This window comes from Eurosta solidaginis, chromosome 4 (genome assembly GCF_040869045.1).
Source record: "Eurosta solidaginis isolate ZX-2024a chromosome 4, ASM4086904v1, whole genome shotgun sequence".
Taxonomy (NCBI): Eukaryota; Metazoa; Arthropoda; class Insecta; order Diptera; family Tephritidae; genus Eurosta; species Eurosta solidaginis.
Window position 1 is genome coordinate 107,163,638 of NC_090322.1, and position 26,561 is coordinate 107,190,198.

Below are 26,561 nucleotides of genomic sequence, written 5' to 3' on the forward strand. Positions count from 1 at the left end.
AGAAATGATGCCGAAAGGGTCCCCAAATGATCCCGTATCAGTCGCGAAAAAGTCCCGAAATGACCCAGACGGGATCCCGGACGGATACCCAAAACCATCTAGAAATGATGCCGGAAGGTACCCCAAATGATCCCAAAAAAGGCCCGAAATGACCCTGATGGGATCTCGGACGGATCCCTAAAACCCTCCAGAAATGATGCCGAAAGGGTCCCCAAATGATCCCGTATCAGTCGCGAAAAAGTCCCGAAATGAACCCGACGGGATCCCGGACGGATATCCAAAACCATCTAGAAATGATGCCGGAAGGTACCCCAAATGATCCCGAAAAAGTCCCGAAATGACCCTGATGGTATCCCGGACGGATCCCTAAAACCCTCCAGAAATAATGCCGCAAGGTACCCCAAATGATCCCGTATTAGTCGAGAAAAAGTCCCAAAATGACCCCGACGGGCTCCCGGACGGATACCCCAAACCATCTAGAAATGATGCCGGAAGGTACCCCAAATGATCCCGAAAAAGTCCCGAAATGACCCCGATGAGATCCCGGACGGAACCCGAAAAGCAACCGGAAATGATGCCGGTAGGTACCCCAAATGATCCCGAAAAAGTCCCGCAATGACCCCGTCGCTGTCAAAAATATTTACTTAACGTTTGACGTCAGTGGTGAAAACTGGATGTCAATCGACTGACACCACAATTTGATGACAGTCTTTGGCACACACTGCTATATGGACTTCATGCCAGTTTTTAATATGTAATGAGAACACATTTGACACCAAATCGCCATGGTGACAGTTATGTCAGTATTTGATGTCAGTGATTTTGACATAGTGAAAACAAAGCATTAGGTGCATTTATTTCATTAAATTAACCTTTTGTAAATGTATGTAAATAATGTAATGCAAAAAATAAGAATGAAACATACAGCATCTGAAAGGAATTTCAACAATTTGACATAATGGGGACCGCATATCCTATTGAGAGGTATCGTTCTCAATATTTTCAATAGATGTAGAGACATCGACAATATCTGGATCAGTATTCCGTATATTTCCCAAGTTCAGATTTTTGTAAAATTTATGGAACATGGGATCGACTAAGTTCAAAATGCTTAACAAGTCTTCCTTTTTCTCTTTAGATATAAGAGAAGTTGCTAAAATTTTATTTTGGTCCCCAATGGTTAAAGAACTGACACACCGCTTCGCAACATAAAGTGCCCTTAAAGGCTGCGTATTATCCAGAGCAGTTTTGTATTTTACACAACCAAAGCGATTTTGAGCGTAGCAGGGCCACTTCACATCAGACCACGTAAACTGACATAACTGGCAGCCGATGGTAACATTGGCATCTGACCACCTGCCTATACTTATTTCGCTTGAGCGAACCGCCTACTTCATCGTCACCGAAAAACGCACTTTCATAAACTTTAAAAAAGGAAAGTGGGATGAGTACAAATCCTTAACAGACAGTTGCTTTGCTGCCCTCCCTATCCCGACTAATGTTCGCCAAGGGGAAAGAGCTTTCCGCAAGTTTATTGAATCCGCCCAGGCTTGTTTTATTCCTGCCGACAGAATTACGGAAATCCGGCCTCATTTTCCGGCGGGGCCGCAAATTTAGCGAGAGAACGTGACCTTATAAGACAGCTCGATCCCTGCGACCCCCAAATAAGGGATATGAGCAGACGCATAAGATTGCATTTAAGGGATTGTAACCTCTCTGCCGGTGTGGGTAAGCTTTGGTCCATGGTAAAGTCCCTTTTGAATCCGTCTAAGCACAATGACAAAATTTCCAACGCCTTTGACGATAAAGTGCTGTCGGAAGCGAAAAAATGCGCGAGCGCTTTTTGCCGACAATATATAATGCATTGTACGGTTGAAAAAGTTAGACGGGGCCAACAGAGGCGCACATAAACATAAATTCAGCGCGCCCCAATTACCATCACCGCCAAAGAGGTTGAGGATGCCATCGGTCATGCTAAACCATCTGAAGCAGTGGGCCCAGACGGCATAGCCATGCCGATGCCTAAAAGCCTAGGAAAAGAGGGTTTCAAATATGTAGCACATGTCTTCAACATGTCTCTTTCCACCTTTGTCATACCCGAAAAATGGAAAATGGCCAAGGTGGTCCCGATACTAAATCCTGGGAAACCAGCTAACATACACTGAAAGAAAAAGACTGGTAAAATCAGCCGAAATACGGGTCAATTCAACCGAAATTTCTGTAAATTTTTATCCGTCACAACAAGATGTTGAATCAACTGCGCACAAATCGTTGACTCGTAATTGACCGTTTTAGTAGTCAAATGAACAAAAAAAGTTGTTGCGACAAAAAAAAATAAATGTAAGGCGCGATAACCTCCGAAGAGATCTAGGGCCGAGCTTCTCTTCCAATTTGCGTCGTGCTCCTCTTGATTTTCCTACAAATTGGCCGGACGGGACCTACATGTTTTATGCAGACTCCGAACGGCATCTGCAAGGCAGATGAGTTTTCACTAAGAGCTTTTCATGGCAGAAATACACTCGGAGCGCGTGCCAAATACTGCCGAGGGGCGACCCCGCTCAGAAAATTTTTTTTCTAATTGACAAACCTTATTTCTAAAATTTTGATGTTGCTTTGCCCGAGGTGCGAACCCAGGGCATACGGTGTGGCAGGCGGAGCACGCTACCATCACACCACGGTGGCACTTACTAGGCGAACGTCAATTGAGCTTGCATAAAATATGCTGGCACACATTAAACATGATATACTTTACTATTTTGTTTTATTAAACGCACTTACACCAAATTTTATATTTTATAATTTATTTAATTTAGAATTTTGAACTTATCTTTGCAAATAGAAATGAAAATAGTAGTCACAAAATTGTTTCTCAATTCTTTCAGTTGCAGCTCAGCTCATTCTCAATTTCTTCTCTCGCATGTAGTTGCCACACTTGATTGTTTCGAACAAAACTTGTAGTATAAATGTTTGACATAACATTTTAAATAGAGAACTTGTAAGTTATAGAAAAGTAAAGAATCAAATCGCAGGAAGGTAATTCACCACTGGAGTAACTTTACACGTAATTCGGCAAGTTTAATTTTCGTAACACTTTAAGTTGAAACGATTTCAAAACAACTCAAACTTTTATGTTTTTTAAAAAAGGATATTTTTTTATTATTTTATTAGATTCGTTCATGAAGAAATTTCATAAAAACTTGAACAAAATGTTACTAACTTTGGAAAAATCCTGTTCGTTCAAACAAAAGTTTTGCAACAAGAGGGCGCAATGTTGCAATTTCGCTTGGAGGAGAAGTTGCAAAATTGTACCCGATAAATAGGTGTCCCGGTATCTCATAATTTTTTACACAGAAAATTCAAAAAAGGGGTTTTCGTTTTGTATTGATAACTGAAAAACTAGTTTTTTATTGTTTTCCCATTTTGTGTGTTTTTTCGATTTGGTGGTTTTCTTATTTTGGTGTTTTTTTTTTTTTTAACAAGTGGCACCATCGTCATAAGTACAAAGTAAAAAGCGCAGTGAGCGTAAAATTCTCTTTGAAATTTCCTCATGTATTGACTGTGGATCGCTGTTGAAATGACCAGTGAGATCAGTTGTGTTAACAGAAAAATCAGTTAGATTCACCAGGAATCTGTCAATTTTACAGAATTTTGTTAATTTAAGAGCGACAATTTCTCTTCTGTTGAAATGCCTAAACTAGTCTATCATCAGCATGGCTTTAGAAAACTACCTAGCACAACCACCGCGCTAAATGCCATTGGCACCCAGATAAATTGCGGTTTAAATCAAAAACCCCACCATAGAACAGTACTCGTTGCGCTAGACCTGTCAAAAGGGTTTGATACGGTCAACCAGGGCACGTTACTGCAAGACCAGGAAGGGTATACCCTTCCCCCAAGTCTTAAAAGGTAAATCGCAAATTATCTGGGTGGTCGGCAGGCATCGCTGCAATTTAGGAACGCAACATCCAAACCAAGAAGAATTAAACAAGGGGTGCCACAGGGTGGTGTCCTATCCCCACTTTTGTTTAATTTCTACATATCTAAGCTACCTTCACCACCGGAAGGAGTCACAATCGTTTCCTACGCCGATGACTGCACAATAATGGCCACAGGCCCAGGCCCAAAGATCGATGCGCTATGCAATAAAATAAACGGCTACCGCCCTGATCTCTCCAGTTTTTTCGCCTCGCGAAACCTGGCATTATCACCGACTAAATCTTCCGCGACCTTATTTACAACATGGACGTCCCAAATGTCGACCATTTTGAACATCCACGTCAATGGCACTACGCTACCGACTGTCTTAAACCCCAAAATCTTGGGTGTGACGTTTGATCGGGATCTACATTTTGGTGAGCATGCAGCCGCAATGGTACCGACAATCCAGAGCCGCAATAAAATCCCCAAATCTCTACTGGCAGTACTTGGGGTAAAGATAAAGAAACGCTCATTACCACTTGCAAAGCAATTGGCCAGCCGATTGCATGCTACGCGTCCCCAATATGGTCGCCAAGCCTAAGACTACTCACTGGAAGAAGCTACAGGCCTGTCAAAATACCGCCCTCAGAACCCCCACGGGTGGTCTTCTTATGTCCCCAGAACAGCACCTACATAATGAGGTGAGAATACTAACCAAACAGTTCCTGTTTAATACCCAGAAACCTGGGCATCCCAACACACATCTGATTGATGAGCCAACACCGCCCAGGGGTTTAAGGAGTAATCTCCGTAAGCATTATGAGGAAATACGGCATCTGAGACAACATCCATATGAAGGTAAAAAACACCAGCAGGTCCTCAATGAACTCCACAAACAGGCGTCGGACCTCTATGCCAGGAATTGCCCGGTGAATCCTGTACTCAAAGAACATTACCCAAAACTAGCAGAAGAGAAACGCACTCTCCCTAGGGAAACGCGAGTCACTCTAGGTCAACTTCGATCTGGATAATGTAACTGGTTAAACTTTTACTTATCCATTATCAACCCCCCATACCAAACATATGTCCGGCTTGTAATGTGTCCCCACATGACACCATCCCTTTAACTGTATTGTGTAACCAACGCCTCTAACACCCCTCTCATTATGGCCCACCCCTGTTGAAACAGCAAGTTTCCTTGGACCCCCGTTAGAGGATATTGATGACAATTTGTGATCCGTGGCACCTATTAGCACTGCTACAACAACAACAGGTATTGAGTCCCATGCATAAAGTTCCGCCATGGCCTTCTTCACTCTCTTTTACACGTTGAGCTTCCACGACAACTTATTTTCTAGAACGATTCCCAGATATTTTGTACAAGGTTTCTGTTGCAAAGTCAACCGTCCTAGCTTATGCTTAGTTCAATTCGGCACCTTATACCTCTTAGTAGTAGTGCCGTGTCTACCGATGTGCCTTTGGTGTACCCATGTTGTGTTGTGGGAAAAATTTTTCATCCATGCTGGGCGTTATGTGCACATCTATCAGCAGAAGTGATGTACAGCTAATCGCTTCCCAAGGCAGCCGGTTCTATGTAACGGAGCGACTCGGGATTTTTCCCGACAAAGGCTGTCATTTCAGTGTAACCCCATTTAATTTGTTGTGTCCTTGGTCGCACCTATTGGAGGGGGGGAAGCACTGCTACAACAACAACAACAACATGTAAAACTAATGGGACTGTAGTCTTTTAACGATACAGCTGACTTACCCGCCCTTGGTTAGAAAATAACAGGAACAGTTCTCCAAGAGTGGGGTACATTGTTCAGTCTTATGTACGCTTCGAATATTAATACATTCCATGATTGATCTACTCGATTTGTAGCATGGAAGAGAATATACCATCTGGATCCGGCGATTCTGTCTGCTGGCTTTTCTGCATCATATCAAGTTACTCTTCAGTGCTACGCAATCATTCCTGTTGTTGTTGTAGCGATAAGGTTGCTCCCCGAAGGCTTTGGAGAATGTTATCGATGTGATGTTCCTTTGCCGGATACAGATCCGGTACGCTCCGGTACCACAACGCCATTAAGGTGCTAGCCTGACCATCTCGGGAACGATTTATGTGGCCACATTAAACCTTCAGGCCATCCCCTCCCTCCCTAACCCAAAGTTCCATGAGGAGCTTAGGGTCGCCAGAGCCTCGTCTGTTAGTGAAACAGGATTCGCCGCGGATAGGGAGGTTGACAATTGGGTATGGGGAAGCTATATATTGCGCTGGCAACGTGAAGGGTTCCGCTACACAGCCTCTTGAATCTGGTATTTTAGTCGCCTCTTACGACAGGCATACCTATCGCGGGTATATTCTGACCACCTAACCCGCTGGGGCAATCATTCCTCATTCTCCTTTATTAGTCCCTGGCAGAGATGTAATGCACCAGTGGTAAGGCAAAAAGTATCATCATGTTCAGCTTAGTGCATACAATTTTTTCTTCACTCATTTGAGTGGAGGCATATACACCGTTATTATACTCAGTGTGCTTTGCACACAGAGTATATTAACTTTGATTGGATAACGGTTGGTTGTACAGGTATAAAGACATTTTTTTTAACGGGCGATGCCACGTGTTATGTAGAAAACTAATTTATCTTAAATGAAATGTACAATTAAAATTTACGCTAAGTATATAATGTTCGGTTACACCCGAACTTGGCACCTTTACTTGTTTTTTTCATTCAGCTGAGTGGTAGTGGAAAACTAATTAATTTTTTAGTCGTGGAGAGAGGCTGGAATAAAGGAGGGCGCACATTCAGTAGACATCAGAAATTATTGCTACGATGAACCAGCGGCACCGTTACTAACTGCTTCGCGTTATCACTCATCGGGAACAGCCGGAGTCTTAGTGTTACCTTCCGTTGACGTGCGTAAAGCTGGCAGACCCAAGTGCTCAAAAATAAGCTTAAGTTGTTTGAGAATTAAGTGCTTTTTAGGTGCTATTTAGGGCCACAAAAGATAATTTAGATTTTCGTTTAGTTTTCGAGATATTAGCAAAAAAGTGTGTGTCTGCTAGCTTTACGTCAATTACGTCATTTTTTTTTTAATAAAAAATATATCAAAATTAGGAGCTACTTAGGTGCTTTTTAGGGCCACAAAAGATAATTTAGGTCTTCATTTAGTTTTCGAGATATTCGCATAAGTGGCATATTTTATAAATTCGAAACTTTACGTTAAGCTAGCAGACCTATACTTATTTGCGAATACATCGAAAACCAAATGAGCACCTAAATCATCTTTTGTGGCCACGTCTTCCGTTGGCTCCTGAGAAAACCGGAGTATTACCGCTACCTCACTTTGGCTTATCTCCTACTCCCACATCCGTTTTTGACACTTTTCACATCCTCCCCCTTACCTGCTGCTTTTGAGGTAGTTACTACCTCGCTAATGAGTTCATCTGTTCTACAGCTTTAGACCCGCTTGGCTGATCTATGCGGCTGGCCTGCTTCACAGGTTTGGGACAGGGTCCTTTCTGCCACTGAAATTAGGCTTGTCGCTTTTAATTGTCTCCGTCCTATTTCTATCGGTTCACAGGCCTATTTCAAGTGTTCACTCTATGGGTTTCTTTTGGTCGACAATTGAACAAATCTTACTGCGAGAGAGCTCTTTTATTCAGTCTGCTCCGTACCCTTCTCTACGCAACTTCTCTGTTTGGATTCACTTGCCAAACGATCATATAGCTCCTTGAGTCTTCACTACTTTCGCTCTCTGAGCCCGAAGCATCGCTTATAACGCTTTTGTCTTCCTTCAAAGAAAAGGGACTTTAAACGGGAGCATTGCATGGTTGGTACGGTACAAACCGGTACAAACTGTACCAACCTTTACTGTTTTTGCCGTTACTAAAGACAAACCAAACCTTAATGAAACAAAGTATTAATTAATTAATGTACAATATTAGCCGTGTTTTTTTTATACGCGTATACGTTTACGTTTGCGCGTAAAAAAAAGCCTATACCTCGCTTAGATAATGCTTAGGAGACCCACCTAGCGGCAAATAGCTACATAGCATGTTGTACCGAAAAGCGGGGACACAAACATATGTTGATAGTGGGCACACATCATTTTTAGAAGTGATACATAGAGTTAGTGTGAAACATAGACAGATATTTAAGTTACATCTAAGTATAATGCGTATTGAAATTTAGTAGGACAAATTTTATGCGCAGCAATTTCAGAGGTGTATTTAAAGTTTCAGCTTAGCAGTCCATATAAAGTTTAAGCGTAAACGTCTATAGATGGAAAAAAAACAGCTATTGTGTAGTAAAAGTCAAAACAAAAATAGATGCGTTTTGAAAAATTCGCTTATGTATAAAAAATTCAAATAAGCAAATCAATAAGCGGGACTGTGTTCGCTGTTTAAAAAGGAAGTAAGTTATTTGGGCCATAAAGTAACGACGGAAGGCATCTGTACTGCGAACAAAAAGATAGAAGCTTTAAGGGATTGGCCAAGACCATTGAACCTGCATGAACTAAGACGTTTCCTGCGACTCTGCACATATTACCGTAGATTTGTACCAAACTTTGCCAGCGTAGCCCATAGCCTTCCCGAGCTCTAGCATTCCAAACATTGAAAGAGCATTTGTGCACTGCCCTAATGTTGGCATATCCGATTCCAGGATCAACTTTTATTATAGATACAGATGCGAGTGGATATGCTATAGGAGGCGCTTTGTCACAACTGGTCGAAGGGCAGGAGAAGGTAGTTGCATATTACAGCCGATCAATTGGAAAACCAGAGAGGAACTATTGCGTTACACGGAGAGAGCTGTTGGCATTGGTAGAGTGCATTAAACATTTTCACAAGTACCTCTACGGGCAACAATTCCGCGTCAGGACAGATCACGCAGCGTTGAAATGGCTCCTGCAGTTCCGTAACCCAGAAGGTCAATTGGCACGGTGGATCGAGCGACTCCAAAGCTATGACCCATGGGAATGCCGATGCAATGTCACGACCATATAATTTGAAATGCAAGCACTGTTCGAAAGCTGAGGCAAATTAAGGCATCAAAGATATCCGGCTTATTACCATAACGTGTACGGGTGAATGGGACATGGAACAACTAAGAAAGTCACACTTGGAAGATACAGATCTGTCACATACTTACTTAATTGGCGCTTAACCGTTTAAGCGGTTATGGCCTTCCAACAAGGCGAGCCAGTCGCTTCTTCGCTCTGCCAACTGGCGCCAATCGGTCACACCAAGGGAGTTGAAACCGTTTTCCACCTGGTCCTTCCAGCCGACCGGGGCCGCCCTCTTCCTATACTTCATTCGCATAACGTGGCCTAGCCAGTGTATCCGCATGTTCATGAGTTTTGATGTAAAAGCGAACATCGTCACAATCATTCAAGATGTTGCGTTTGTAAATATAACGGAACTTCAGACTTAGCAGTTGAAACTTATTTCAGCTTACCCTGTCACATATATTTCACGAAGCACTGTTATAAACTACAATAGAGGTGGATGGTTGGCGTAAAGGTGCTCAAATGGCCGACGGGGCGATACATGTGTACATAGACGGTTCCAAAGTAGTGGAAAGAGTGGGATCTGTGGTATACTGCGCTGATCCTTAAATAAATAGATCCTACAAGCTGCCATATCACTGTAGCGTTTTCCAAGCGGACGTATTAGCCGTAACCAAAGCAGTAGAAACACTGGAAGAGAATAGCATAAACTGCAGCCGTGCTAACTTTTATATTGACAGCCAAGCAGCAATTACAGAAGCAATCTCGCATAGTGTAGTGCCATAGTAAATTGCATTAAAATAAATTGCGATGGCAACCCTCTTTAGAAATGTGCAAGATGCAACCATACATCAGATGCACTTGGCATCACTAAAATTGTTAGAGTCGAGCAACTCGGAGAGTTTCTGATTGGCTGAAACTGCCGTTGATCGACGCCATCATTAATATCGTTGCTAAGCAACGTAAAGAAAAGCTGCCTAGCTACATAGTTGCGTTAGCGGCAGTTTTTCAGTTTTAAGTGAACCGGCCGCCGCAAAAGTTTCCGAAACAAAATTGATTAAAACATACGTAGTGTTAAAGCTAAAAATTAAATTACAGGCTGAGTGAAACAAGAGAACTAAAAGTTATTAAAATAAAACAATTATATTTAAAATTAACCTAACAATTTATTTATTAAACGAGAACAAAAGACAATAGATTAAAACATACGTAAGTACGTGCGTGGAGCAGTGTGTGTGCGCGCAAAACCACCTTTTTTGCAGATCCGTCGAATGGATCTTTTAAATGGCGACCGTGGGCCGAAGCCCTGTAAATACGGCGAAGGGCCGGAAGGAGGCAAGCCTCCCAACAAGCGTGGGTGCTCAAATTAAAAGGAAAAAAAAAGCCCAACACAAAATTTCAAAAATGAAAATTTACAAAAAATACAAAAATATAAAAGTTAAAAAACCATCTACAAAAAAATTTGTTTACAAAATTTAATACGAATACAAAAAAATATAAAACAGAAAATCTACAAAAAAATTACAAAACATTTAAAAATTCCTACAAAAAAAGTTTAAAATCAAAAATTTACAAAAAAAATCCAAAAACTGAAAAAAAAATTACAAAAAAATACAAAAAGTTTAAACAACTTCTACAAAAAATTACTAAATTTAAAAATTTTTACAAGAAAATACAAAACTCGGAAAAATCAAAAAAAAAATACAAAGACAAAACTGAATTATCGAGCGTATAAACACATATAAAATATAAAAAAATCTAATCATTTTCAAAAAAAAACATGCAATAAAAAGCTTCAATTAAAGAGAAATCAGCTCAAATATGGCGGTAGTTGTGGCTTATGGCAGTGGCTAGTGAGAGAAAAAATTTTTTTTTAATTGAAAGACATTTAAAGAAAATTTATATACGCATAACACAAAGAATTAATAAAAACGGAAATAATAAGAGAAATTTCGAAATTAATAATAAAACAAAAACTAAACGGAAGCAGAAATAATATAATTCGGAAAACGAAAAACCAAGCCTTTTGAATAAACTGTACACATTTCTAAGTGGAAAAAAAAAACAAAAAACGGCACTAGCAACGCCACATTAATAACGGCACTAGCCACGCCACCGTCATAACGGCAAACCACCATACATCGAAAAACCGAATAGCGGAAGGCTAGTGACGCCATTAGGAACAGCAAGTGCAGCGGCAGAATATCAGGTGGCGGCAGCAGAACAGCAAGCGCAGCAGCAATACACCAAACGCAGCAGAAAAACAGCAAACGGTAAAACGCAGAGGCATTTTGGTATGGAATTTTTTTCTTAATTTTTATACTCACTTTTATACTATTTAAACTCATTTTATAAAAACTACTTAAAATTACTTTTTTCAATTTCTGAACGTTACAAAACCAATTTTCATAAATTCAAAAAAAATTATAATTTTGCCATACATTTCTTATTCAAAATTTTTTTCACACTCTGTACAATTATAAATTCTTACATTCCAATAAATATATTCGTAAACAATATTCAACATCTTTTAAATTGCATGTGAATCCCAATTCCCACTTCCGTTTTGCATGGAAAATTTTCAGCTAATTCCAATCATTGAGTTTGGATTTGCGGACAACAAAAGCGTAAAGTAAATATTTTCTTGAATCCTTTTATCAACTGATCACTAACTTTAGTATTTCAATAAAATTCACTAACTAAAGTTTTTTTGCTATAAGTATTCGCTAACCAATTGTATAACTATAACTAAAATCTAAAAGCTTTCAAAAATACATACTTTCACAAATTTCTTTTAAAATATTTTCATAAATTCCCTTTAAGAATACTTTCATAATTTTCTTTTGAGCTCAACTCAACCCGTTCCAATTTAATTTCCTTTAAATTCAATTTCTATTCAATCTTCATAAACAAATTCCACATATCTTGCAACAAAAATTTTAATATTTTGTGTATTCGTTTCAACGCGTATGGACCTAAGAAGCGGGAAGGTTGTTTCTAAAGATTCCCATCCGAGTTCAAGTTCCAAAAATTCAGAGCAAAATTTAGATTCCGAAAACTCAGAGCAAGATATAGATTCCAATAATTCAGATTCTGATTCATCTTCAAGTGCATCGTCAACTGATACCTTAACAAGTGAACATAATTATAAATTATCCCTGAGTGCAGACTTTTTAGGATTTGCTGATCAACCTGTAATTCCAAATTCTAGTTTTTCTATTCTAACTCCGGTTCTTAACGTTACAACCATGACCACAATCGAGGAGAAACAATTGTTTATTAATACTTGTGCCTCGATTATGCGAGACAACTACAGTGGAGACCCATTAGCACTTGGCTCGTTTATAAATAAAGTTGAATTAATGGAAGTATTTTCTAACGAAAATTTAACTCCTACTTTTATTGCATTTTTAAAATCCAAGCTCGAAGGCAAAGCTGGCGAAGCCCTACCAACGCATATAGAATCAGTCAACCAAATTAAAGAAGCGCTATGTAGTGAAATTAGGCCAGACAACTCGAAAGTTGTCGCGGGCAAAATTGCAGCCTTAAGAGTAACCAATAACAATTTTTCAGAATTTTCAAAGCAGGTAGAAGAGCTTTCTGACTCGCTAGAGCGATGTCTAATCATTGAAGGTATGACGAAGGCAAAAGCCCATGAGATGGCAGTTGAACAAACCATTAGCGTTTGTAGATTAAACAGTAGGTCAGATATGGTGAAATCAATCCTTGCGTCAACAACCTTCAAAGATTCAAAGGACGTTGTAGCGAAGATGATTATAGAGCGAAAACAGGAAGTTAAAGAGCGACAGGTGTTAGCGTTTCGGTCACGTCCAATAAGATATAATAATTTCCGTGGAAATTCTAGAGGCAACAGTAATTTCGGTTACAACAACAATAGTAATTTTCGATTTAACAATAACGCAAATAGGCAACACAATAATACAAATTTCCGACATAACAATTATAACAGAGGCAATAATCGCAATTACAATAGAGTCAATAGCAATTCCAACAATAACAATAATAATCGGTCTGGAAATAACAGAAATTCAAATAATCAGGGTTCAAATTCCAGAAATTCAGCCAATGTTCGTTCTTTAAATGCCAAAGCCCCTCAGGCGCTAACACTGAGGGAGCAGGAGCAGTTCGACTAAATACTTCTCAATCAATATATTGTCTAAATTAAAATTTTTCCGATTTCGTCGAAGTCGCTTGTAGCGATTCTCATAAAATATGCGTGCACAAATGAAAATATTAGAAATATAAACGCTAAAATTGCATTACTTTCAAAGTACGGCACTCTGTCATCGGCATTGATAAACAAATTTGTTTATGCTACATATGTTTCCTACTGTAAACAAACTAAAATTGCAAGATATACTACAAATGTTTGATAGTTTCAGCTGTAGTTTAAATGACATTTTAACTCCCGTGAATATTAAAATTGTCAATACCTAGTAATGGCCAAATTGACCTAGACCTCAATCATTGCGTGTTATGGTGTTATGTAAAATGTCCCACTCTTAATATACCATACTTAATTGTAGACTCATGGTTACCTAATGCTATATGCGCATATTTATAATTTATTTATTTCGCTTATTTCTTATGTTTCCTAAGTCATCACCAATACGAAACCGGTATTTGAAATGACAAAAAGCGATCGCATGTATTTAAATACAATAACAAAAGTGAGGTATTCAAACTTTAAGCTCAATATAGTCTACAAATACCCAATAGGAAAATGGAGCAAACATTCCAAATAATTATAAAATGAAAAAAAGTGAATGGGTAATATGCAACAAGGGCTCCCATCTGCGTAGGGAAAAAATTCAGCACATACATACAAATCAGAACAAAACGTTAAAAATGTTTTATGTATTTTGATTCGATTGTGAAAAACAGCTCTTAGCTAGCCTGATGTTGTATTATACATATATTGTTATTGTGTTCAAAATTAACAAAAATATATAAGGGATAAAGAAACCGAAAAGAACGAAAAAGTACGGTAGACACGGTACAAGCCCTGCTTTGTCACAAAATTGACGGAAAATCGTTCACAAATAAATCAAACCAGTTTATGTACCCAGACTACAAAAAAAAACGGTCAAACAATTTTTTTATTCTCTTGTGAGCCAAACTAAAATTTACTTTTTTTTCGTCAGTATGTATTTGTATGTTTAATGGTGTTACCTACTTTATTTGAGACACTCTCGTACAATTTCAGACATTCTGCCTTTGTACAAGGCGTTTTATTTTGGGAAAACTGAAAAGAAAGAAACATTTACTGGCATATTGCGATCGTACCCTTTCGAAAACTGGTACGTCATCATCGTCAGGCAATTTCGTAATGTTTTTAATTTCAACAGGTTTCACCGAGGATCGAACCGCGGTAACACCGGTTAAATAACAACGGTTGCAACTGTCTTTTATCTGCTTTCCTTACTTTTTATATATTTTCCTTTATATTATTGTTTCTTTAAAAAATTTCTTCCGAATTCGAATCTGTAAAAGAAATATCTGTTCAAGCAGCAAATTTCGCCAAAAGTAGCAACAAAATGCGTGCCATCGTTTTAGGTGCAATTTATATGAGTAGTTCCTTAGAATTTCGAGTTAATTCGTAAGAAGTTAAATATTCGCTCATATAAAATTCTTTGAAAACCTACCAAACGCATGAACTTTGGCAACTTAAAAAGTGAAAACAACTCAAAATCTATAGTAACATTAGCTCTTACGAAAAACGCAAAATTGTTTTTTTTTTCAAACGTTCAATGTTTTCTTTTGAAATTTGTATCAATATCCGATATTTCTCATATCGGCAATAAATTAGCCTTTCAAGCCTTTCTTGTTCAATAACAGAGCGGATCAGACCACTATAGCATATATCTCCCATACAACCATCATTCGAAAGCTAGCGCACACGACCCACCGTGTCAACTCAACGGCATTCGACGTAGAGGCCTTTTCTCGCCGAGTGTCACATATACATATTATATAACCCATACAACCGGTTTTTCGCAATTTCTCCATGGTTTTAACACTTAGAACCTTGAGTTTTTACAAGGTGCTTACATATGTGGCATAATTTATCGTCTGAAGAAATGGTCAAGATCGGTCATATAATATATATGGGCGATTCTCCGCGAGCTCTCAGTTTTACTAACCCAAAATTTTGGAAAAAAAAATGTTCGATTTTCAGATATTTTTAATCATTTTTCTATGAGTTTTTAAAGCTAAAACACGTTCCCAAAATGGACGAGCTACAGTTATTAATTTCTGTTCTTGATACTCAATTCTGCCACGGTTGTATTTTGACAATAAACTGCTCATTAAAAAAAGTTAGTATGACTCGCAAGATTTTCCGTAAAATTTTAAGGTTATGTCAGCAAACTTTAAAGAAAAATGGTGAAATAGACGGTACTTAACTTAAAACTACAAAGGTACAAGTGCCACGGTTGTGACACGATTTTTTGATACGTACCGTTTTTCCAGTTCTTCAGGGTTTAAAAATGGATATTAGTTATTTTAAGACTGCAAACATTAACATGGAAATATGCGGAGGCACTTGCTGATCAAAATTCACACTCACAGGTCACAAACCAGTGTGCAATAAAGCAGTACTAACCTAACGATTTGAATAAAAAAATTTTACTCCAAAACTCATGGACACTTTTCAAAATCAAATTACAAACCGAAAACAGAGATGTTATCATTAAAGCAACATTTAATATTGCAGATTAAGTCAAGTATTTAATTTAATGACAGTTCATTGTTCGTGTAATTAAATTTTAACAAATTTACCACCTAAAATGTTATGAAAAATGTGGTTGTGGACATGCCACGGTTGTGACATTTGTAGGATATTATGAACTATCGAAATCGTCAAGCTCGAAGAAATGTATAATATATTTATGTACATCCCATTACTGATTGTTCAGATTTTATGAATTCTTCAAATTTCATCGAAATATTGTTGAGCTCTATTCAGGAAATAAGATCTTCGACACGGCCGAAGACAGTCCCGTCCTTACTTGTTTCTTTTTAAATTTCTTTAGTGTGGTAGGCGTAACAATACTTTCACAGCACTTTCCGCATAAGAAGTGCCTGCTGAGCAGAGCTCACATAGTATATTACTTTTGTTCGCATAACGGTACCCCGTAACGTAGAGGTTTACGCCGATCACTTTATCGGCGGCGGCGGCGTGGGCGGCTCTTACTTTAAAAAAGGTTACATTAAAAACAAGCGCATGCGTCGGCTTTTCTTTGCCATTTCATCTAAAACTTCATCAACGGTAACAATTTGATCACGGTGGATGCTTAGTGATGCACAGCCATTCAATCGATTTTCACTCATCGTGTTTCTCAAATAGTTTTTAATCAGTCTAAGAGTTGAAAAAGATCTCTCGTTCGTTGCCGTTGTTACTGGAAGCGTACACACGATTTTCAACAACATGTGAACATTAGGAAAAGCCACAGAATATAAAAAAAAAAACGGAAGTATGTACCTCCTTCAGGAATAAGTAGAATTCATGCTTTTTGAGCCTATGCATGAGGTATAACGTATAAATAAATAACAAATAAATAAAATAACGTATACGTATATAAAATTCAAGAGAAAGAAACTGATCGAATAGAAAAAAAATTTTATTTAAAAAAGTCATATCTACACGGAAAAAAAATGTGAAAAACACATTATTTTTTCATTCATCAAATAATTTGAATTTTACATTTTTGAAATGTGTTTTTGATATGAAAAAAAGTAGATATTACATTATAATAATGTGTTTTCCACATGGAAAATAATATCAAATTTGCATTATATTTCAAAATAGGAAATGTATACTTCGAAAAAATGCTGTAAATTTAACATTATTTAAATGTGGAGAATAAAATCAAAGCACGAGAATTAGTATCGTTTAGTTCGACAAACAAACAGAACCGCAAGCAATGTTTATATGTAGCTTGTCGCCGTGAAGTAAGGGCAGAAGATCAAGCAAATATTCAAACGCATGGAGTTTTCATATTTGCCTTTTCATCCCGATGAATGTAATCGCTGTTGAGGCAAACGAGCAAACGCCTCAATTGATTATATTCTCGCATGCAATAAGTTGGTTGATTTTAAATCAATGTCGATTATGTTCGTTTAAGCAAGTTGGATCATTGAACACGATCATGTTGCCGTTGTTGTCGAACGATGTTGTGTTCGATTTTTGCTGTTCTCTGATATGTATGTAGATGGTCGTTAGGCAAATTTAAAAGGAAACTTCTTTATGAAATTATAGTAAAAGTTAACATGTACATTTGTATATTTAATAAATTGCAGAATTATTATGAAACAGAATATGCTTAAAATATAAGTGTTCACTTCGTACATACATATGCTTGCATATTAAAAATATAATATCACCAACAAAGTAAATGTGTAGCAGAATTATAAAGAAATGTATTAACATAGACATAAAAACATCAAATATTTGTATTGTAACGACCTAAAAAATCAAATGATCGTTAGGCAAGGGGGAGGGGTAAACCCCCCAAACCCCCCGTCGCTACGCGCCTGACGTAACTCATGGGTGAAAATCATATAATCCTCGGCGCATCTACATAATTAAAATTTTACAAGGACCCTGGATAGAGTTTTTAAAATGTAGACCAAAGTTTGCAGACGTTTGTGTTAACAACATTGATTTCAATAGTCTTCGTTAAATCAAAACGATATTTTGGAATGGATGACCGCTTAGCTTCAGTTTTCAGACTAGTTCGACTGGCCACTACGTTAGGGTAGTAGCACACGCGGTCATTAGTTCGACTGTCTTGGAAAAGCTTTTGCTTCACCACTTTGAGTGTTCTTAGGAAGGACAAAGCCTCACCTAGTAAATATATGTGCCTACCTATTCACATTTGTAAAAGGAGCCGTGACGCGTAGGTTATATTTAAACTTGGTTGGTAGGCTATAAACAATGTGATTCACTCCAAGGGACTAGTTTTGGATAGGGCCGCCAACTTTAGGAAATGTCAAACCGGGAGACTTGGGTGTTGAAGGATGAAGTGTGAAAATCAAAATTAACATTTCAGACGCTATTGTATAGTTTCGCAAATAAACAACAGGTGTTTAAATGTAACTTAAGTATAAGGTAAGAATCATTTCAAAGGAGTGTTTATGCCCATAGAACCTACTAAAGGATTTTGCATCACTGATTTCGCTTATTCCTTCAGCCAATCGCAATGTAATTTTTTTTTTAATCGGCACCTTTTTTGGGTAGTTTGCTTTTTTAACAACTTTATTATAAAACTTTTCTTTTAGTGTTTTGTTTTAATAACTTGGTGATTTGGGTGATGTAAAGTCCGTGTTAAGCTGACATCGAAAGCGCCTGTTTTTTAATAACTTATGAACAGTTAGAGAGTTAAATTTCGCAATTAGGTTCTTATAACTGGTAGTGATGCGCATCCGTTGATACCACTTTCGACAATATTCGACCAATTTTCGACATGAACAATAAATGGCCTAAACAGGCTTAAACGAGTAGAAAATATAGTAACGCGCCGGACGCCGCCGCGCCGATATTTTTGACATTTGGCGGCGGCGTGCGAAAAACGACTATAATCGGCGGCGTATATCTCTACCGTAACGGCATAAACTAATCGAGATAGATATAGACTTCTATATATCGAAATAATCTGGGCGAAAAAAGAAATTTATTTAGCCATCTCTGTCCGTAAACACGATAACTTGAGTAAATTTTGAGGTCTTTTAATGAAATTTGGTATGTAGGTTCCTGGGCACTCATCTCATATCGCTATTTAAAATGAACGAAATCGGACTATAATCATGCCCACTTTTTCGATATCGAAAATTTCGAAAAACCGAAAAAGCGCGATAATTCATTACCAAAGACGGATAAAGCGATGAAACTTGGTAGGTCGGTTGACCTTATGACTCAGAATAGAAAATTAGTAAAATTTTGGACAATGGGCGTGGCACCGCCCACTTTTAAAAGAAGGTAATTTAAAAGTTTTGTAAGCTGTAATTTGGCAGTTGAGTATGTAATGTTCGGTTACATCTGAACTTGATTTCCTTACTTGTTTTTATGAGTCTTTCCTCATAATAAAGATATGCGCTTCTTTTTCCAACTCGGCACTCCGAATTACAACCCATACATACGTACCTCTGCGTGCATGCTGTATTACTTGATATAAAACCTCTCTGAAGTTGGCAAGACAACTTTTACGTGGAAAAAAATTACCTATTGGGAAAATTGCCGTGAATTTGCCGTAATTTATCCCTGAAACAAAAAAATTTGCCGTGGCCATATTTTAGAAAATAAAGGGTGGCACGCCAACTTCACGTGAAGTTAGCGTGCCACCCTCAGAAAACCACCTTAGAGACCAGCTAGGAAAATAATTCTTGCACACGAATTTGCCGTAGATAAGTGTCATATTATATAATTTCGAAAAAATAAAATTTAACTTTTTTTTATGGTGCACCGCCAACTTCACGTGAAGTCAGCGTGCCACTTTTCGAAAACCACCTTAGACACCAATTAGGAAAATAATTCTTGCACGTGAATTTGCCGTAAATTTGCCGTAATTTATACGTGAAACAAAAAAATTTGCCGCGGCCACGTTTTAGAAAATACAAATTCGTGTGCAAGAATTATTTTCTTAGCTGGCCTCTAAGGTGGTTTTCTGAGGGTGGCACGCTAACTTCAAGTTGGCGGTGCACCATAAAAAAATTTGATTTTTTTTTTTTTTGAATTTATAAAATATGCCACTTATCTGCGGCAAATTTACGGCAAATTCGTGTGCAAGAATTATTTTCCTAGCTGGCCTCTAAGGTGGTTTTCTGAGGGTGGCACGCTAACTTCACGTGAATTTCTAAAATGTATTTTCTAAAATATGGCCACGGCAAATTTTTTTGTTTCACGGATAAATTAAGGCAAATTCACGGCAATTTTCCCAATAGGTAATTCTTTTCCACGTAAAAGTTGTCTTGCCAACTTCAGAGAGGTTGATATAAAACAAAATGTGTTTGATTTGCGTTAGACTTAACAATAACTATTGTAGCTACTACTGACGGTATGGACAATGGACCTTTCCATATGCTGACAAAAAGAACTGCTGAGACATAAATTCTAAATATTAGTACAAATTACGTTTGTTTCAAACTTCAATTATCTATAGGAATTATGTATATGGCCAAATCCAGCGTCGGTTACGTTTCACTGACACAAAATTGCAATTTTTTCTGCAAATCTTCAACATCTTTTAAAATTGTGTTTCACAGTTAGTAAAGTTTTATGAGGGCCTTCTTGAATTAGGTCTAACTAATATGCAAACAGTTATAAAACTGCAGGACATGGCTTCCTAAAACTTTGGGATCTAAACTGCAAATCGGTTCGTTAAATTCAAATAAAGCCATACTTTTCAGGAAGATCCATTTATTAGAAGAATAATTGGTAAGCAACGAAGTTATTTTTTCTAGCTTGCTAGATCTCAAAATGTATATGTAGGTGGTCGATAGCGATTGCACATCGTTAGGGTCAAATTAAATTAACTACAAAACTACGCACACGAAATAAAAGCTGACAACTAATAAATATGAGCAAAATCGGACAATAACTACGCTCACTTTTTGTATACATATGTATATCAGGGTTGCGCGTGTACAAAATTTTTTGGATTGTTTACACTTTCATTGTAAACAATTGTAAATAATGTAAGCAATTGTAAACATTTACCAGCATATGTCATTTCAACTTACATTGTAAACTGTCAAGTCAAACAGATCGATTTGAAAGGTCCAAAAAGTTACTTTTTATTTATTATAAAATGAAAATTGACCCAAACAATAAAGAATTGGACAGTGAAAATTAATAAAAAATATTAAAATACTAGATATTAAATCGTATTTTTTTTATTATTTTTTTTACAAACTGTTTGAAAAATAGTGAAAATGCTTAATTAGTAGTAGATTGCAAAAAAATGAATTGTTTACAATTGTTTACAAAAATGAATTGTTTATGTAAACAATTAGCTTGTAAACAATCACATTGTTTTGAAAGTGGCATAAGTCATTTCATGTCGTTTAGGTTCAGTGGTAATTTTTTTGTATCTCTCCTCGCCTCCAGTTTTTTAGAGTCCAATATCCAAAAGATGCAATTCTTATTATTACTTTATAATTGTAGAGCCATCTATATATGCATTCGTTCAAAAATAACAATGCATTTAAGACCATGAGTTGGAAATGACTTATGCCACTTTCAAAATAAACGGCTCATATATATGTACATATCTAGTATATAAAATTCTTCTGTCACGGTTTTAGAGGCTGAACTCCTCCGAAACGGCTGAACCGATTCTCATGAAATTTTGTGAGCATATTGGGTAGGTCTGAGAATCGGCCAACATATACCTGTTTTTCGCTACGTTTCTAGGGTCTTGAGATCAAAACGGGGACCCGGGTACCCCTAGAATGTGTTTATACAATATGGATATCAAATGAAAGCTGTTGATGAGTGCTATAGTACAGGATAATTTTCATACCCCGGGGTGACTAGGGTCTCAAGATATAGGCCAAAACGTGGACCCGGATACCCCTAGAATGTGTTTATACAATATGGATGTCAAATGAAAGCTGTTGATGAATGCTATAGTATATGATAATTTTCATACAACTGGGAGGCTAGGGTCTCGAGATATAGCCCAAAACGTGGACCCGGGTACTCCTAGAATGTGTTTATACAATGTGGATATCAAATGAAAGCTGTTGATGAGTGTATAGTACAGGATAATTTTCATACAACTGGGTCTCGAGATATAGCCCAAAACGTGGACCCGGGTACCCCTAGAATGTGTTTATGCAATATGGATATCAAATTAAAGCTGTTGATGAGTGCTATAGTACAGGATAATTTTCATACAACTGGGAGGCTAGGGTCTCGAGATATAGCCCAAAACGGGGACCCGGGTACCCCTAGAATGTGTTTATACAATATGGATATCAAATGAAAGCTGTTGATGAGTGCTATAGTACACGATAATTTTCATACAACTGGGAGGCTAGGGTCTCAAGATATAGCCCAAAACGTGGACCCGGGTACCCCTAGAATGTGTTTATACAATATGGATATCAAATGAAAGCTGTTGATGAGTGCTATAGTACAGGATAATTTTCATACAACTGGGAGTGTAGGGTCTCGAGATATAGCCCAAAACGTGGACCCGGGTACCCCTAGAATGTGTTTATACAATATGGATATCAAATGAAAACTGTTCATGGGTGCTATAGTACAGGATAATTTTCATACAACTGGGTCTGGAGATATAGGCCAAACGTGGGCCCGTGAACGCCTACACAATGTTTTTACATTGTGGGTATAAAATTGAAGTTGTTGATGAGTACTTTAGTACAGGGTAGTTTTCATACCTATTGGTGACTAGGGTCTCGAGATATATGCCAAAACGTGGATCAGAGTAACACTAGGATGTATTTGTACATTATGGGTATCAAATTGAAGCTGTTGGTGTGTGCTTTAGTACAGAGTAAGTTTTATGCCGCTGGGTGACTAGGGTCTCGAGATGTAGGCCAAAACGTGGACCCGGATGCACCTGGAATGTGTTTTTACATTATGGATATTAAATTGAAGCTGTTGATGTATGCTTTAGTACAGAGTAAGTTTTACACCGCTGAGTGACTAGGGTCTCGAGATATAGGCCAAAACCTGGACTCGGATACCCCTAGAATGTGTATGTATTATGGATATCAAATGAAAGCTGTTGCTGAGAGCTCTAAAGTTCATTGTGATATTCGATTTAGTCGTATCAAACTGATAAATATGCATGCGAAGCCGAAATAAAGACAAGAATTAATAATACCCACATACCTATTTACATACGTCTTATTCGATTTGCCTGAAATTTCGTATATAAATTTGCCTATATTAGTATTTACGATGCTTTTTGCCGGGAGGTATACCAGAGACGGACTGAGACTGGGATTAGGACTAGGACTGGGACTGAGACTGAGACCCGGAGTGGGGCTGGGACTGAGACGCGGAATGGGACTGGAACAAAATACATACCACCCTCTGGGACTGGCAATAAGAGATGAAGAAGAAGGAGAAAAACTTGAGAGAAGAGAAAAGAGAGAAGGAGACTGATAAAGAGATATAATGAGACGAAAATGGAGATGAAGCGAAAAAAACGGAGGGAGGAGTGAATAAAAAAATAAGGAAAAAGTGTAGAGGGGTAGGGCAGAGTTAGACGGAAAAAGCTTATTAAAATGTATGCAGATAGGCCAAATTTAGGGCAGAACAACGTCTGCCGGGTCTGCTAGTCTAATATATAAAATTCTTCTGTCACGGTTTTAGAGGCTGAACTCCTCCGAAACGGCTGAACCGATTCTCATGAGATCTTGTGAGCATATTGGGTAGGTCTGAGAATCGGCCAACGTCTACCTTTTTTTTCGCTACGTGTCTAGGGTATTGAGATCAAAACGTGGACCCGGGTACCCCTAGAATGTGTGTGTACAATATGGATATCAAATGAAAGCTGTTGATGAGTGTTATTTTACAGGATAATTTTCACACCCCTGGGTGACTAGGGTCTTGAGATCAAAACGTGGACCCGGGTACCCCTAGAATGTGTGTATACAATATGGATATCAAATGAAAGCTGTTGATGAGTGCTATAAATACAGGATAATTTTCATACAACTGGGCGGCTAGGGTCTCGAGATATAGCCCAAAACGTGGACCCGGGTACCCCTAGAATGTGTTTATACAATATGGATATCAAATGAAAGCTGTTGATGAGTGCTATAGTACAGGATAATTTTCATACAACTGGGAGACTAGGGTCTCGAGATATAGCCCAAAACGTGGACCCGGGCACCCCTAGAATGTGTTTATACAATATGGATATCAAATGAAAGCTGTTTATGAGTGCTATAGTACAGGATAATTTTCATACAACTGGGAGGATATGGTCTCGAGATATAGCCCAAAACGTGGGCCCGGATACACCTAGAATGTTTTTTTTACATTCTGGGCATCCAATTGAAGCTGTTGATGTGTGCTATAATACAGAGTAAGTTTTACACCGCTGAGTGACTAGGGTCTCGAGATATAGGCCAAAACATGGACCCGGATACCCCTAGAATGTGTGTGTATTATGGATATCAAACGAAAGCTGTTGCTGAGAGCTCTGAAGTTCATTGTCATATTCGATTTCGTCGCATCAACCTCGAAAAACTGATAAATATGCATGCGCAGCCGAAATAAAGACATGAATTAATAATACGCACATACTTACTTGCATACGTCCTATTCGATTTGCCTGAAATTTCGTATATAAATTTGCCTATATTAGTATTTACGATGCTTTTTGCCGGGAAGTATAATAGAGACGGACTGGGATTAGGACTAGGACTGGGACTGAGAGTGAGAGTCGGAGTAGGACTGGGACTGAGACTCGGAATGGGACTGAAACAAAATACATACCACCCTCTGGGACTGGCAATAAGAGATGAAAAAGAAGGAGAAAAACTTGAGAGAAGAGAAAAGAGAGAAGGAGACTGAGAAATAGATAGAATAAGACGAAGATGGAGATGAAGCGAAAAAGACGGAGGGAGGAGTGAATAAAGAGATTAGGAAAAAGGGTAGAGGGGTAGAGCAGAGTTAGACGGAAAAAGCTTATTAAAATCTATGCAGATAGGCCGAATTTAGGGCAGAACAACGTCTTCCGGGTCTGCTAGTATACATATGTATGTATATATGTGGCAGCCCTGCCACTACTTATATGTAAAATGTATTAGCTTTCCGGTCTCTCAGAGCGACTAGTTATCCCGGTAAACAATCCGTTATCGTATTGAGTTTGCTGTTCTTAGCAGCTGATAAAAAAATATATTTCTTTCTTCTGAGATGACATGTTGAGGGATACACACGCGACTCGGTCAAACATTGTTCAATAAAGTTTGTATTAAAATCGTAAGCAAAACGTGTACTTAATATATCAGCACAACACTACATTCGTTTTATCAGCTGCTAAGATCAGCAAACTCAATACGATAACGGATTGTTTAGCGGGATAACTAGTCGCTCTGAGAGACTGGAAAGCTAATACATTTTACATATAAGTAGTAGCAGTGCTGCCACATATATAGGCAATTCACAACGTCTCATATTCGCTGCATATGCTTTAATCAAATTTTATATTAAAAACCATGGAAACAACTCAAATCTTAAAATTTTATATGAATCGACACTTGTGAATTACCCAAATATTTTGAAAAACACCATAAACGTGATTATTCGTTTTGAAAGATACCAGGTATTTGCCTCCAAATCTGGCGAAGGGAGGCATCGAAATAACCCCTGCCGTAGGGACTGGTACTGCTGCGTCGGTCGAAAAAAATATAAATACTTAAAATGGTCACTATTTTGTCTGTATGTCTCGTGCAAGGCGTAATAGGGCGCCGCAAAATGCCCGAAGAATCGGCTAGAGATGTTGCTCTTTCCGCAGAATGTGAAATTTCTCGCGTTATGAAAAGTGTTTTCGGTCGTCTCAAACAAGAAATACGTACAAGATTTACGCGACTAAATGACCTTAATTTTAAATTTGGATTTCTCTTAGACATTGGAAATTTGATAAACAAGGATAATAACGACTTAGAATGAAATTGTAAGAACTTGGGTGAATTTTATAATACAGATTTCGATGGAACAGAACTTTTTATCGAAATATGTGACTACAAAATATTACTTCGCAGTAGAAAAGAAATTGAGCCTAAAACTCCGTTAGAATTACTTACTTTTATAGTCTCGTATAGAGAAGAAATTCATAAAAACCTGTTTAAGAAACTTTATGAAACAAGACAGGTTATGCAACTTGGCTATTCTCTCTATTGAAAACTTCAAACCCATTTCGAGACTGTTTCGGGACAATTTTGGAGCAGTTGAAGCATCCTTTCTGTTATCCCGAAATGATCATATATATTATTTCTAATTGCTCTTTTTTTATGTACAGGTCCCTTTTTCGCTCTTATTTGGAATCCAAATCTATAAATAGAGTTTTGGTTGTAAAGATGGAGATTCGGGCTTTAGCGAGCTTTGGGCAATTTTGGTCGTAGTGCTTTTGTTTAGCTATATTTTATTAAAGTAATTTGTTAAAAAAACACGATTGTGAGCACACAAAGAAATCTATTTTAATATTTGCATTGCATTACCGGCAGTTGCTATCATACGCTAGATGATAGCGCAAGCTGTAAGTTGTAAATGATTGATAGAACAGTTGATTTCTATTGATATTTGATAAGATTTGTTGCGCAAGGTGCGACGGGTCCGGCTCGTACCTAAAATAATGCCAAAGTGGTCCTGAAATCGTTCCGAATTGAATAATTCGGTATGTCTGCTTCTTATGAAAAAAACACGATATGTCCATGTTTTAAGGGGAAAAATTATAAGTCCTGCTCTTACTGGCGTTTTATTTTTTACCTTACTTTTACGGATTTGTTTATAATTTTCGCTTTTATTCATTCATAAAATAAATATTTAAGTACTTAAATTTTTGAGATCCCCAAATTTTTTCCGGAATGAAGCATTCCGATGGGGCTATCCAAACATGATATCCTT

General features: G+C 37.9%; 1 protein-coding gene across 3 annotated transcripts in view; it reads left to right on the forward strand.

Moving 5' to 3' along the window:
* Positions 1–26,561, forward strand: part of Tis11 (Tis11 zinc finger protein) — a 292,416-nt gene that overhangs the window by 99,723 nt on the left and 166,132 nt on the right. The window contains exon 1 of one of the 3 annotated variants that reach the window (XM_067782404.1): positions 10,031–11,226. The exons of the other annotated variants lie outside the window; for them this stretch is intronic. The gene's annotated coding sequence lies outside the window, so the exon portion shown is untranslated. Of the gene's footprint in view, positions 1–10,030; positions 11,227–26,561 lie in introns of those variants that run through there. 3 annotated transcript variants of the gene reach the window in all.